Here is a 13,688-nt window from a genome sequence, read left to right as displayed (position 1 = left end):
TGGTTAAAGAACATCATGGCTGGGGCTTGGTTGGTGACTGCATGTGTCGCATTCCGGTAGGCGAACAGAAAATTGTCCACCTTGTGCTGCAGCGGAATGTTGTCATTGTACATAGACTTTATTGCCTTCTTAAAGGTTTGTACAAACCTCTCAGCCAATCCATTTGTGTCTGGATGATACAGGGCGGATGTGTAATGCCTTACCTCATTCTTTTTCAAGAACCTCCGGAACTCTTCGGACACAAACTGTGGTCTGTTGTCGGAGCAAATCTGTTCTGGCAAGCCATTCCTGGCAAAAATGGTCCGTAGGACTGCAATAGTTTGCTCCGTGGTGGTGGAGGACATTTTGATGACCTCAGGCCATTTCGAGTGCGCATCCACGGCTATTAAAAACATTGAGTCCATGAATGGACCAGCAAAATCAATATGCACCCATTGCCATGGAGATGAGGGCCACTCCCATGGGTGTAGAGGGGCCTGTGATGGTGCATTTTGGACTTTCTGGCATCCTGAGCAACTCTTGGTCAGGTCCTCGATTTGTTTATCGATTCCTGGCCACCACACATAAGCCCTGGCTAGGCTTTTCATTTTTACCCCTCCCAGATGACCCTCATGAAGCTCATTGAGCACTCTATCCCTTAACTTGAGTGGAATAACCACTCGAGATCCACACATCAAGGTCCCCCGGCACACTGACAGTTGTTCTCTCCTTGCCGAGAATGCTGGCAACAGTGAGTCTCCATGTGCTGGCCATCCCTTCACCGTCTAATCATATACCCGAGACAGTGTCGGGTCATTTCGGGTCTCCTTTTTGATACAAGCGTTAGTTACCGGTAGGTATTCAACTATAATCGAATGGAATATTTCGACAGGACCCACTGCTGGTGCTTCCTCCGCAGTAGGCAGTGGCAGGCATGATAGCCCATCAGCATTTCCATGCTGTTTCGTGCCCTTATATTCAATCTCATAGTGGTGCGCCCCTAGAAAAAGTGACCATCTTTGTAGTCGTTGCGCAGTCATCACCGGAACGCCCTTCCTCGGATTAAAAATGGAGACAAGAGGCTGGTGATCAGTCAGCAAGGTGAATTTCTGCCCGTGCAGATAGTGATTGAACTTTTTCACTCCCCACACTAGGCTGAGTGCCTCCCTGTCAATCTGGGCGTAGTTACGCTCGGCTGAGGTTAGTGATCGTGACGCAAAGGCTATTGGCCTCTCTGAGCCGTCCGAGAATTTGTGCGACAGCACCGCTCCAATGCCGTAGGGTGACGCATCAGATGCCAACCGAATTGGTAATGCTGGGTTGTGATGGGCCAATACCTCTTTCGATGTGATTAATGTTTTGCTCTTCTGGAAAGCTCATCTACATTCGTCACTCCAATTCCATGGCACCCCAGTTTGCAGTAGGGTGTTCAGTGGGTGTAGTATTGTAGACAAATTTGGTAAGAACTTATGGTAGTAGTTTACCAGCCCGAGGAACGACCTCAGTTGTGACACATTTTCCGGTGCTGGAGCCTTGACTACTGCCTCAATCTTCTCTGGGGACTTATGTAACCCCTCTTTATCGATAACATGGCCACAATACGAGATCTGTTTTCTAAAAAACTCGCATTTGGGGCGGTTAGCTCGGAGCCCATATTCCTGCAATCTAGTGAGCACCTGCTCCAGGTTGGCAAGGTGATCACTGTCATTTTCGCCCGTGACCAGGATGTCGTCCAAATAACACTGAGTCCCTGGGATCCCTTGCAGGACTTGTTCCATTGCCCTCTGCCAAATAGCCGGAGCTGATACTACCCCGAATACCAGCCGGTTGTATTGGTAGAGACCTTTATGGGTGTTGATTGTGAGGTATTTTTTTGATGCTTCTTCTACCTCCATTTGCAGATACGCCTGGGCCAGATCAATCTTAGTGAAGCGTTTCCCTCCAGATAGCGAGGCGAAAATATCTTCAATCCGCGGAAGTGGATATTGTACGGTGTGAAGGACTGGGTTCACTGTTACCTTAAAGTCCCCACAGATGCGAACCTTCCTTGGTTCCCCAGGCGTGCTGCTCAGCGACTTTTTCATCACAGGGATGATGGGTGTAGCCCACTCGATCCAGTCTACCTTGGACAGTATACCTGAACGTTCCAGACTCTCCAGCTCTGCTTTGACGGCTGGGCGGATCGCATAAGGTACCGGTCTGGCCTTAAAAATTTTGGGCTTGCATTTTCTTCAATTTTAATCGTCCCTGTCATGCCTTTTAGTGTTCCGCGTCCTTGCTGGAACACTTCTTTCGCGTCAGTTAGGATCTTTGACAGTCGCCCAGGTGTGACGTCGTCATCCTTTTTGTCAGCCACAGTCAGTGCCTGTATGGAATGCCAATCCAGTTGTATTTTCCGGATCCATTCTCATCCCAGTAATGGTGGTCCTCCATCTTGTAATACATACAGGTCTAGTTTTGGTGTTTCCTTACCGTTATATATAACGGTCACCCTTACTTTTCCTTTGGGGTAGACTTTTTGCCCCGTGTACATCTTCAAATTAATTTTTGTGTCTCTCAAGGGTATGTGTGAGAATAGCCGCTCGTAGTCCCATCGGTTTATGACTGTTAGGGCTGATCCTGTGCCCAATTCCATCTTTACCTGGACTCCTGCTATCTTGAGAGTGACCCAAATGGTTCCGTGATCCTCTGTTGTGATCACATTATGTAGTTTCAGACAACTCAGTTCCCTGCTGTTGTTATCACTCTTTTGTTCGTCTGAACTATTCTCCATCATCTTATGTACCTTCTTGTACTTTTCTTTGGTAGGTTTCTTATTGCTGGTTTTGGCGGCGCCTCGCGGGTTTCTGCGCGTCTCTCTCTCCCTCTCTTCGACGCTGCTCGGCCCCTGAACACCGGCTGTGCCCTGTGTGCTCTGCCCTCTCTCTCTCTCTCCCGTCGACGCTGCTCGGCCCTTTGCTGTGCCGCTCGGTCGGGCTCTAGCCCGCCGCTGTCCGGGAAGGGTCTGCGCACTACCTGTTGCCAGCCCGTTTCGCTGGACCACCTCGACTGGAAAGCCAAACCTGTGTCTCGACAGCCTCCCCCGCAATTCTTGAGACTCTGCTGGATGACTGGGTGGTTGCCCGTGGTCGACGCCCGAGTCTCTGGCCTTGACCTCCACTCCACTGAGCTCCAGGAACGAATCCCCGGGAGGTGATGCAGAGTTGCAGGAAGGTTCGAACTTGCCTCGTCGCCAATGTTGCGTCCGTGTATAATAAGACACAGACTGCGGAGAACGGTACAACAGGTGTTTACTCAACGTGGCTCACAGTGGAACTGATCTGTACAGATTACTACTCAGGGCTATATACAGGTCTGGTCACTGCCGGTGCTGCAGTATACATGAGCTGTAAAAGATAGTTCCCCACTTAAAGGTATATACATTACAGTTGAGGTACTAGAGGACAGCAGTGTGAGGTAATGCATTTGGGGAGGGCTGACAAGGAAAGGGAATACACATTGGCCCAGAAATTCCAGAACGGGGCTTGCAGCGTGTGCAAGCCCCGTATTTACACTTACCCCGCGCTACTGCCGATCAGCTCCAGGGACGCCTGGAATTGGTGTTTCCAGAAGAAGAATCCCGGGCAGCGTATGACGTCACGCCGCCCAGGAGTGCAGCCAGCACGAAGCCAGGAGCGTGCAGTGCAAGTGAGACACGCCCCTTGAGGTCTCAGTTTCACTGGACATGCCCCCAATGTTTCTGTCAAGCTGCTAACCATTTTTACATGCAAAGCAGCAGTTTAAATAGGTTTTTGGAAGTTTTTTGAAGATTTTGGTAACTTTTATAAACTTTTTAAAATGTTTACATTATTTTGAGTAATCTGAAGTAGTTTTAAACAGAATTAAAGCAATTTAAAGACTTTTAAAAGCCCTAAAAGAATTTTTTAAATTCCATTTATTTATTTAGCAATGTCGTCGTCATACGTGTCTTCACACTGTTCCCTTTGGGGAACTGTACGAAGTGGTGGAAGGATTTATGGCCATGATTAATGCTCATTCCGTGACCGTAACCATCTTTGAACCAGGCATTAGGGCGGTTAGTCCTATGGCGGGAGGGTTTTACGGGCTCCCACAAGCTATACAAGGAGGGGGGGCCACCCACACCCACGGACGCAAATATCCCACTGGATGTCAACCCAGAATTTAGAGCCGGAGCTCCGACTCCACTTGCCGGGACTGTCTGGAGCGGGGTTCGAAACCCTACCCTGATCTGGCCCAGCGGCAGGGATCCTACCGCTATGACAAAGGCCCAATCCGATTAGCAACGTGAAATGGCAGCATAGGGCTCCAGTCACGGGGAGGGAAAAGGCGCAGGAAACGTATGGGTGTCACCTTTTGTGCGGAGTGGGCCTTTTGCGTAGCAGTAAGCATCCCCGCCGCTGGGCCAGAAGGAGTAGGGTTTTGAACCCCACTCCAGACAGTCCCGGCAAGTGGAGTCGGAGTTCCAACTTTAAATTCTGGGTGGACATCCAGCGGGATACTTGCGTCCGTGGGTGTTGGTGGCCCCCCCCCCCTCAGATGGGTTGTGGGAGCCCGTAAAACTCTCCCGCCATAGGACTAACCACCCTAATGGCTGGTTCAAAGATGGTTACGGCCACGGAATGAGCGTTAATCACGGCCATAAATCCTTCCACCACTTCATACAGTTCCCCAAAGGGAACAGTGTGAGGATACGTACGATGATGACCTCTTGCGCAATGCACCTCCTTAGACCCTCAGTCGCAGATGCGAGGGGGCAAGTCGTGCAATTGTTAAATTTTTCATTTTATTGACATGTAAAATGTTGGCCCAGTAATTCCCTTCCAAATGCGCGAGTACGGTCGGGGTACTTACGCATCTGGCTGGATGAAATGCCGGTTTTCAGCATGCACAGTGCATGTGGGGAAAACCGGCATTTCCTGTCCTCTGAACGAAGGGGTTCAGAGGCAGAACGCGTGCGACTGCACAGGCAGCGCGTGCGCAGTATAATTCGCCGCTTTCATTAATGCTTTCAGTGAGGTCAAGTCATTACAACTTACACATGAAAAAAGCATGGGTACAGTTGCTCCAGAGGCTGCGGAGGAAGATATTTATTATCGTGGAGCTTCTGAAAGTATGTATGTCTGTATATATTCCTTTGCGTGTTATGTATATATTCCTTTACTTATGTGTATGAATGTATTATTTAATTATGACTTTCAGAGAAAGTAACTTATTGGAAAATCATAATTAAAAACATACATTCATACACATTAGTAAAGGAATATAAAACATACATACATATATGTAAAGGAATATATGTGGACATACATACATAACTCATTCTCACATTCCATTCACACAGCCACAATTGCTCCTTCTACCTACCGTTCTGAAAACCCTTTTAAAAAAAAAAATTTTAACTTTAAAACTTACTTAAAATTTCTTAAAATAACTTCCCTCCCTTTCCCAAACAAAAATTTTGCATTTCAGAAGCTCCACGATAAAATGTTTCTTCCTCCGCAGCCAATGAACCGCTTTACACTTGCTTTTTTCAAGTGTAAATTCTGAGGACTTACCCTCACGGATTTCATGAATGAAATCTACGAAGTTCACTGCGCAAGCGCTGCCTGTGCAGTCGCACGCGCTCGAGGTCTGGAAATGCCGGCGTTCCCCGCATGCGCTGTTCATGCTGAACGCCGGCATTTCCAACGGCCAGATGCGTGAGTACCCCGAGCGCACTCACGCCTTTGGCCGCGAATTTCTGGCCCATTAAATGGTAGGACACTGAGTAGTGTAGAGGAACAAACGAACCTTGGATTGCATGTCCACAGATTCCTGAAGGTAGCAGGCCAGGTAGATAAGGTGGTTAAGAAGGCATACGGATGTTTGCCTTTATTAGCCGTGGCATAGAATATAAGAGCAGGGGGGTTATGCTTCAGCTGTATAAAACACTAATTAGGCCTCAGCTAGAGTACTGCATGCAGTTCAGGTCACCACATTACAGGAAAGATGTGATTGCACTAGAGAGGGTACAGAGGAGATTTACAAGGAAGTTGCCGGGAGTGGAGAATATTAGCCATGAGGAAAGACTGGATAGGCTGGGTTTGTTTTCCTTGGAACAGAGGAGGCTGAGGGGAGACCTTACTGAGGTGTATAAAATTATGAGGGGCCTAGATAAAGTGGATAGAAAGGACCTATTTCCCTTAGCAGAGGGGTCAAAAACCAGGGGGCACAGATTTAAAGTAATTGGTGGAAGGTTTAGAGGGGATTTGAGGGGAAATTTCTTCACCCAGAGGGTTGTGGGGGTCTGGAACTCACTGCCTGAAAGGGTGGTAGAGGCAGGAACCCTAACCACATTTAAAAAGTACTTGGATTTGCACTTGGGATGCTCTAACCTGCTGGGCTATGGACCAAGAGCTGGGAAGTGAGATTAGGCTGGATAGCTCTTTGTTGGCCGGTGCGGACACGATGGGCCGAAATGGCCTTCTTCCGTGCTGTAACTTTCTATGATTCTATGATTCTATGATACCCGCAAACCTTACCCAAGCATAGATCATCATCCTCAGGGCAGGAAAGGAAAAAATCTTGGGAAGTGCTGACTGCTGCATCATAAAGAAAGAACTTGCCTTTATAAAGCTCCTTTCACAACTGCAGGTTGTCCCAGAGTGCTTCACAGGCAATGAAGAACTTTTGAAGTGCAGTCACTGTTGTAATGTTGGAAACGTGGCATCCAATTTGCACACAGCAAGCTCCCACAAACAGCAATGAGATAAATGACCAGATCATCTATTTTAGTTGTTGGTTGAGGGATAAATTTTGGTCCAGACAAGGGGATCATGCACTTTCTCTGATGGTCTGTCGGCACAGCAAAGAATCATTTCAAAACTAAGAATAGGACCAGCGTGAAAATACTCCATTGGGGCAGCATTGTTGCTGTAAATGTCCTGTTACCAACTCAAGGGGCCAATAATGTAATCTAGTAATGTTGGCTTAGTTGGCGGTCAGGTTGACCCTTATCCCACCACCCCCACCCCCGCACTGAGAGGAAAAAGCGAGCCCATCAACTCTCACTTTGACAATCTCCCTGCCATTTCTGTCACCATGCTGCTCAGCCCTTCCATGTCAGCTATTAACACACACCCAGTCCCAAGCTGGGTCCCGGAGAGGTCCCAAGACCCTGGTAGATCAGACAGAGTAAGTGGCGAGGGTTACAATGGCGCGCTCATAAATGTTTACTAACGCCTCAGTCATTTTGAACGTGTTATTGCTGACAGCTGTTTGTAGTACTGTGGTGAACTGCTGCCACCTTTTTGCATAAGGTTGTCTGATGTAGGCCGAGGCAGACTGGGGGTTTTAGGTTTCTCGTTATTGTCCGCTTGTAGCATTAACCCAGCCAGTAAAAGATTACTTCACAAGGAAGCTCTTCAATCAGCCCAAAAAATTGGCTTAAAGATTGTCCGAGTTCCCTCCCAAATATAAAAGTTCTATTTCTTAGATGGTCTCTAATTTATAAATAAATCGTAAATCACATAAATGTGATTATTTCAGAATTAATGCTATAAATTGGGACATGTACCTGTGATTGAAACTACATTTGATTAAAATTGAATAAAATTAGCACCATGAAATTTATACTCCTTTAAAAGAAAGAGAAGAGGAAGAAAGTACTTGCATTTATATAGCGCCTTTCACAACCTCAGGATGTCACAAAGTGGTTTACAGCCAATGAAGTACTTTTAAAGTGTAGTCACTGTTGCGAAGAATAGTAGTAAGCCTGATGATTGGGAGAGCTTTAGAAACCAGCAAAGGATGACCAAAAAATTGATAAAAAGGGAGCAAATGTAATATGAGAGTAAATCAGCAAGAAATAATAAAAAAATAAGAGTTTCTACAAGTATGTAAAAAGGAAGAACGTGGCAAAAGCAAGCATTGGTCCCTTAAAAGCATGGACAGGAGAAATTATATTGGGGAACAAAGAAATGGCAGTGACCTCAAATAAATATTTTGTATCTGTCTTCACAGTAGAAGAAACAAAATGTATACCAAAAATAATGGGGAATCAAGAGGCTAATGAGAGCAAGGAACTTAAAGTAATTAATATCTGTAGAGAAAAAGTACTTGGGAAACTAATGGGACTAAAAGCCGACAAATCCCCTGGACCTGATGGACTACATCTTAGGGTTCTAAATGAGGTGGCTAGAGAGATAGTGGATGCATTGGTTGTGATCTTCAAAAATTCCCTAGATTCTGGAAAGGTCCCAATGGATTGGAAGGTAGCTAATGTAACCCCGCTATTCAAGAAAGGAAGGAGAGAGAAAACAAGGAACTACAGGTCAGTTAGCCTGACATCCATCATCGGGAAAATGCTGGAATCCATTATTAAGGAAGTGGTAACAGGGCACTTAGAAAATCATAATATGATTAGGCAGAGTCAACATGGTTTTATGAAAGAGAAATCATGTTTGACAAATTTATTAGAGTTTTTTGAGGATGTAGCTAGCAGGGTAGATAAAGGGGAACCAGTGGATGCAGTATATTTGGATTTCCAAAAGGCATTCAATGAGGTGCAACATAAAAGGTTTGTAGTGTATGTTACCTGTACCACCTTAAGAGGATACCTTAAGGTGATGGACTACTTTTTGATGGCTCCTGTACATTGTTGTACCGGTGGTGACCACACCGGTATATAAACCCTGCGGAGCAAAGTGTATCCCAGTTCAGCCCTGACCCTCAATCACTAAAGACCTGTTTAATTATTTCTGTAGTCTGTGTCCTGTTATTCAGCATAACTACATTTGAAAACACAGACTCAACAGTGGCGACGAGCCTGATCTTACCTAGCAGCAGTTGCATCAAAGGAAGCTTCGCCTCTGAAACGGGCGTCGAACAAGGACATCCACCCTCAACATCCTGCTGGGCGCTGCATAGCATGGGAGGCCATCTGGAACCCGGGTTGGTTTCTGGCCACAAAGTCAAACATCAGTGAACATCCTTTCGACGACAGCGGCGGGTAAGCCCGATCGAGCGGCACGGGGGGGATGTCGGCCGAGTTGTCAGTAAGAGAAGGGGAGGGAAACGACAAAAAGGGCGGAGAACACGACCGCAGCCGGTGTCAGGGGCCGGACTGCAATCGGGGCAGAGACGCGCAGCAGCCAGAAAAGCGTTTATGACCACAAGGACCGCAGGAGCGGCGGGGAACAAGAGCAGCAGCGTAGGGGAAAATAAAGGACCGCTGGGAGGCGAGAACAGCAACAGCGCGGTAATCGTCATTTTGAGTCGGCGGGGGAAGAAGACAAGCACGGGAAAAGTCGCCAAGCGCAGGAAAAGCCGCCAAGCGCGGGAAGCTGCCATTTTGAAAAAAAAATAAAATAAAATAATAATCATATCCGAAGGAAAGGAAACTCAACAAGGATGCCAAAAACGGGTAACATCACTGCTTTTGATAGCGATGTGGAAGATTGGGCCACTTATGTGGAACGCATCGAAGTTTACTGTACAACGAATGAGGTACCGGAGGATAAGAAAGCACTAACCCTATTAAACTCGATGGGTGCAAAGACGTACGGGTTATTAAGGAACCTTGTAACACCAGATAAACCGGTAGGAAAGAGTTTCGCGGATATTGTTACTATCCTGCAAGAGCATTTAAACCCCACGCCGCTGCTGATAACGGAACGATTTAAATTCTACAAAAGAATTCAACTTAAAGAAGAAAGCAATGCTGAATTCTTAACCGAACTGCGCAAGTTATCAAAGTACTGTCAGTTTGGTACAGGACTAGCAGACGCACTGAGAGATAAGTTTGTGTGTGGGCTCCTAAGGGAAGGAACCCAGAAGCGACTGCTAGAGGAAAAGGATCTTACGCTGGACAAAGCTTTCAGCATTGCAGCATCGCACAAGGCAGCAGCACGAGGCGCTGCAGTGATACAGCAAAGGCCATTGGAATTCAGCACCAATGAAATGGCATTGGGCGCAGTAAAGTGCTATCGTTGCGGAAGGACAATGCATTACCAGAACCAGTGCTGGTTCAAAGATAAAGAATGCAGGCAATGTGGCAAACTTGGTCACATAGCGAGAGTATGCCGGTCAGGAAAGAAGACCAGCAGCAAAAAGTCGCCGCAGGAGAAGTACAAAAAAGTGCACAAGGTGACAGCGAACAGTTCGGATGAACAGAAGATGGATTGAGACTCCAGCAGTAAGGAACTGGGTTGTCTAAAAATACATAATGTGGGTAACACAGCAGACCACCAAACTATCTGGGTCATGCTTCGGATAGCAGGAGTCCAAGTGAAGATGGAATTGGACACTGGATTGGCATTAACGGTCATGAATAAGCAAGATTACAAAAGGTTATTCTCGCACATTCCCCTGAGGGATACGGAGATTGTATTGAAAACATACACGGGGCAAATAGTATACCCCAAAGGACAGATAAAAGTAAATGTGGTCTACAATGGTAAAGAAAGTCCGAAAATGGACTTGTATGTGTTACCTGATGGAGGTCCGCCACTACTGGGACGGGAATGGATCCGGAGAATAAATGTGGACTGGCATTCCATACAAGCACTGACTGTAGATGCCTGTAAAGAGGACGACGTCAAACCTAAACGGCTGTCCAAAATATTGGACGATGCTAAGGAGGTGTTCCAACAGGGACTGGGAACACTGAAAGGAATTACGGCAAACATCAAGGTTGAAGAACATGCAAACCCAAAATTTTTCAAAGCCAGACCGGTACCTTATGCGATACGACCAGCTGTGGAAGCAGAGCTGGAAGGGCTAGAACATTCAGGAGTACTGTCCAAGGTGGACTGGAGCGAATGGGCCACACCCATTGTTCCTGTCATGAAGCGTTCATTGAGCAACAAGCCGGGGGAACCTGGGAAGGTTCGCATCTGTGGCGATTTCAAGATCACTGTTAATCCGGTTCTTCACACGGTGCAATATCCGCTTCCGCGGATTGAAGATATCTTCGCTTCGCTGTCTGGCGGGAAACACTTCACCAAGATAGACCTGGCGCAGGCGTACCTACAGATGGAAGTTGATGGAGCGTCACGCCAGTATCTCACGATCAACACACATAAGGGCTTATATCGGTATAATAGACTGGTTTTTGGAGTGGCATCGGCTCCAGCGATTTGGCAAAGGGCCATGGAGCAGGTATTGCAGGGAATTCCAGGCTCACAATGCTACCTGGACGACATCCTGATTACAGGAGATGATGATAAGGATCACCTCGCGAATTTGGAGCAGGTGCTCACCAGATTGAAAGAATATGGGCTCAGAGTTAATCGCCAGAAATGTGAGTTCTTTCAAAAGCGAATCTCGTACTGTGGCCATGTCATTGACCAGGAGGGGCTCCATAAGTCACCTGACAAGATCGAAGCTGTTGTGAAAGCTCCTGCTCTGGAAAATGTATCCCAGTTGAGGTCGTTCCTTGGGTTGGTTAACTATTACCACAAGTTTCTTCCAAATTTATCCATGGTGTTACACCCACTGAACACTCTTTTGCAAATGGGAATACCATGGAAGTGGAGCGATGATTGTAAGCGGGCTTTTCAAAAGAGCAAGGCACTGATCACCTCTAAGGAAGTGTTGGCTCACTTTAACCCAACGCTGCCTATTCGCTTAGCTTGTGATGCTTCTCCATATGGTATCGGGGCAGTGCTCTCACATAAGTTTCCAAATGGCTCGGAAAGGCCAGTCGCGTTCGCATCCAGATCATTGACCTCCGCAGAGCGCAACTATGCTCAGATAGATAGGGAGGCTCTCAGCCTCGTGTGGGGAGTTAAGAAATTTAACCATTACCTGCAAGGCCAAAAGTTTACGCTGCTGACAGATCACCAGCCGTTGGTTTCCATTTTCAACCCTAAGAAGGGTGTTCCGGTAATGACGGCACAGAGGCTTCAGAGATGGTCCCTATTCCTAGGGGCACATTAATATGATATCGAATTCAAAGGTACAAAGCAACATGGTAATGCTGATGGGCTGTCGCGCCTGCCACTACCGACAGCGGAAGAGGCACCGGCAGTTGACCCTGTTGAGATATTTCACTCGACCATCATCGAATGCTTACCAGTCACCAATGCGGGTATTGAGAGAGAGACCTGAAGCGACCCGACACTGTCTCGGGTCTACGACTTGACAGTGAAGGGATGGCCAGCACATGGCGACCTACTGTTACCAGCATTCTCAGCCAGACGAGAACAGCTGTCCGTATGTCAAGGAACATTGATGTATGGAACAAGGGTGATTATTCCTCCTAAATTAAGGGAGAGAGTTCTGAAGGAATTGCATGAAGGTCATCTGGGGGGAGTCAAGATGAAAAGCCTTGCTAGGGCTTATGTGTGGTGGCCAGGTATCGAAAAACAAATAGAGGATCTGACTAAAAGCTGCTCAGGGTGCCAAAAAGTTCAAAATGCACCTTCAATTGCACCGCTGCATCCGTGGGAATGGCCTTCAACCCCATGGCAACGTGTGCATATCGACTTTGCAGGTCCATTCATGGATTCCATGTTTTTGATAGCAGTAGACGCACATTCTAAATGGCCAGAAGTGATTAAGATGTCGACCACTACCTCGGAGAAGACGATCGCAGTTCTAAGAACCATATTTGCAAGGAATGCGTTGCCGGAACAAATATGTCCCGACAACGGACCACAGTTCGTGTCAGAAGAATTCCAGAAATTCATGAAAAAGAATGGGGTGAAACACTATACATCTGCCCCATATCATCTGGCTACAAATGGGTTGGCCGAGAGATTTGTACAAACGTTCAAAAAGGCGATAAAGGCCATGAGCGAAGACCATATTCCACTGCAACACAAGGTGGACAATTTCCTGATGGCATATCGAAACGCCACACATGCAGTGACAAATCAAAGCCGTGCCATAATGTTCTATAACAGGAGGTTGCGGTCCCGGTTGGATTTGTTAAAACCCAATGTGCGAAGGGAAGTCGAAAACAAGCAATTCCAGCACGTAAATAACAAGGCCACTCGGAGTTTCGAAATAGGACAACCAGTGTTGTTGGCCAGGGACTATAGGGATGATAAATGGCAATCCGGAACAATTTGTGCCCGACAAGGACCCTTGATGCACACGGTAGACGTTGGAGAGAACGTAATACGACGTCATGCTGACCAACTTGTGGAATCGAGAACAAGGGTCGACCCCATGTCTACGGCAGAGACACCAGTTGAAGGAGTTATTGAGCCTGTAGCATCTACCTCAGACTCGAACGTACATGATGATGTTCAATCCATAGGAGATCAAATGGATGAGTCACCCCAGCAACTAGAACCAGAGACCCCTGAAAGGCGTTATCCGTCCCGGATCAGGAGGCCTCCTCAGAGACTGAATCTTTGAACAGTTTTGTGTGAAAATTGTATATATGTTATCCATGTAACGTTTAAATTGGGGTGTACACTGTTAAGCTAAAAAGGGAGGAATTGTAGTGTATTTAACCTGTACCACCTTAAGAGGATGCCTTAAGGTGATGGACTACTTTTTGATGGCTCCTGTACATTGTAGTACCGGTGGTGACCACACCGGTATATAAACCCTGCAGAGCAAAGTGTATCCCAGTTCAGCCCTGAGCCTCAATCACTAAGAGTCTACAGTGCATTTCTGGCTGTCTCAATCAGCAGGAGGAGAAGCAGCAGCCAAACCAAGAGAGTGGAGAGTGGAAAGTGGTGGTCTCCTGACCA

The sequence above is a fragment of the Somniosus microcephalus genome, chromosome 4 (genome assembly GCF_052327205.1).
Source record: "Somniosus microcephalus isolate GS21.2 chromosome 4, FLI_Smic_1.0, whole genome shotgun sequence".
NCBI classification, from domain to species: domain Eukaryota; kingdom Metazoa; phylum Chordata; class Chondrichthyes; order Squaliformes; family Somniosidae; genus Somniosus; species Somniosus microcephalus.
The sequence above is the reverse complement of the archived record's forward strand: the minus strand, read 5'-3'. Positions refer to the sequence as shown.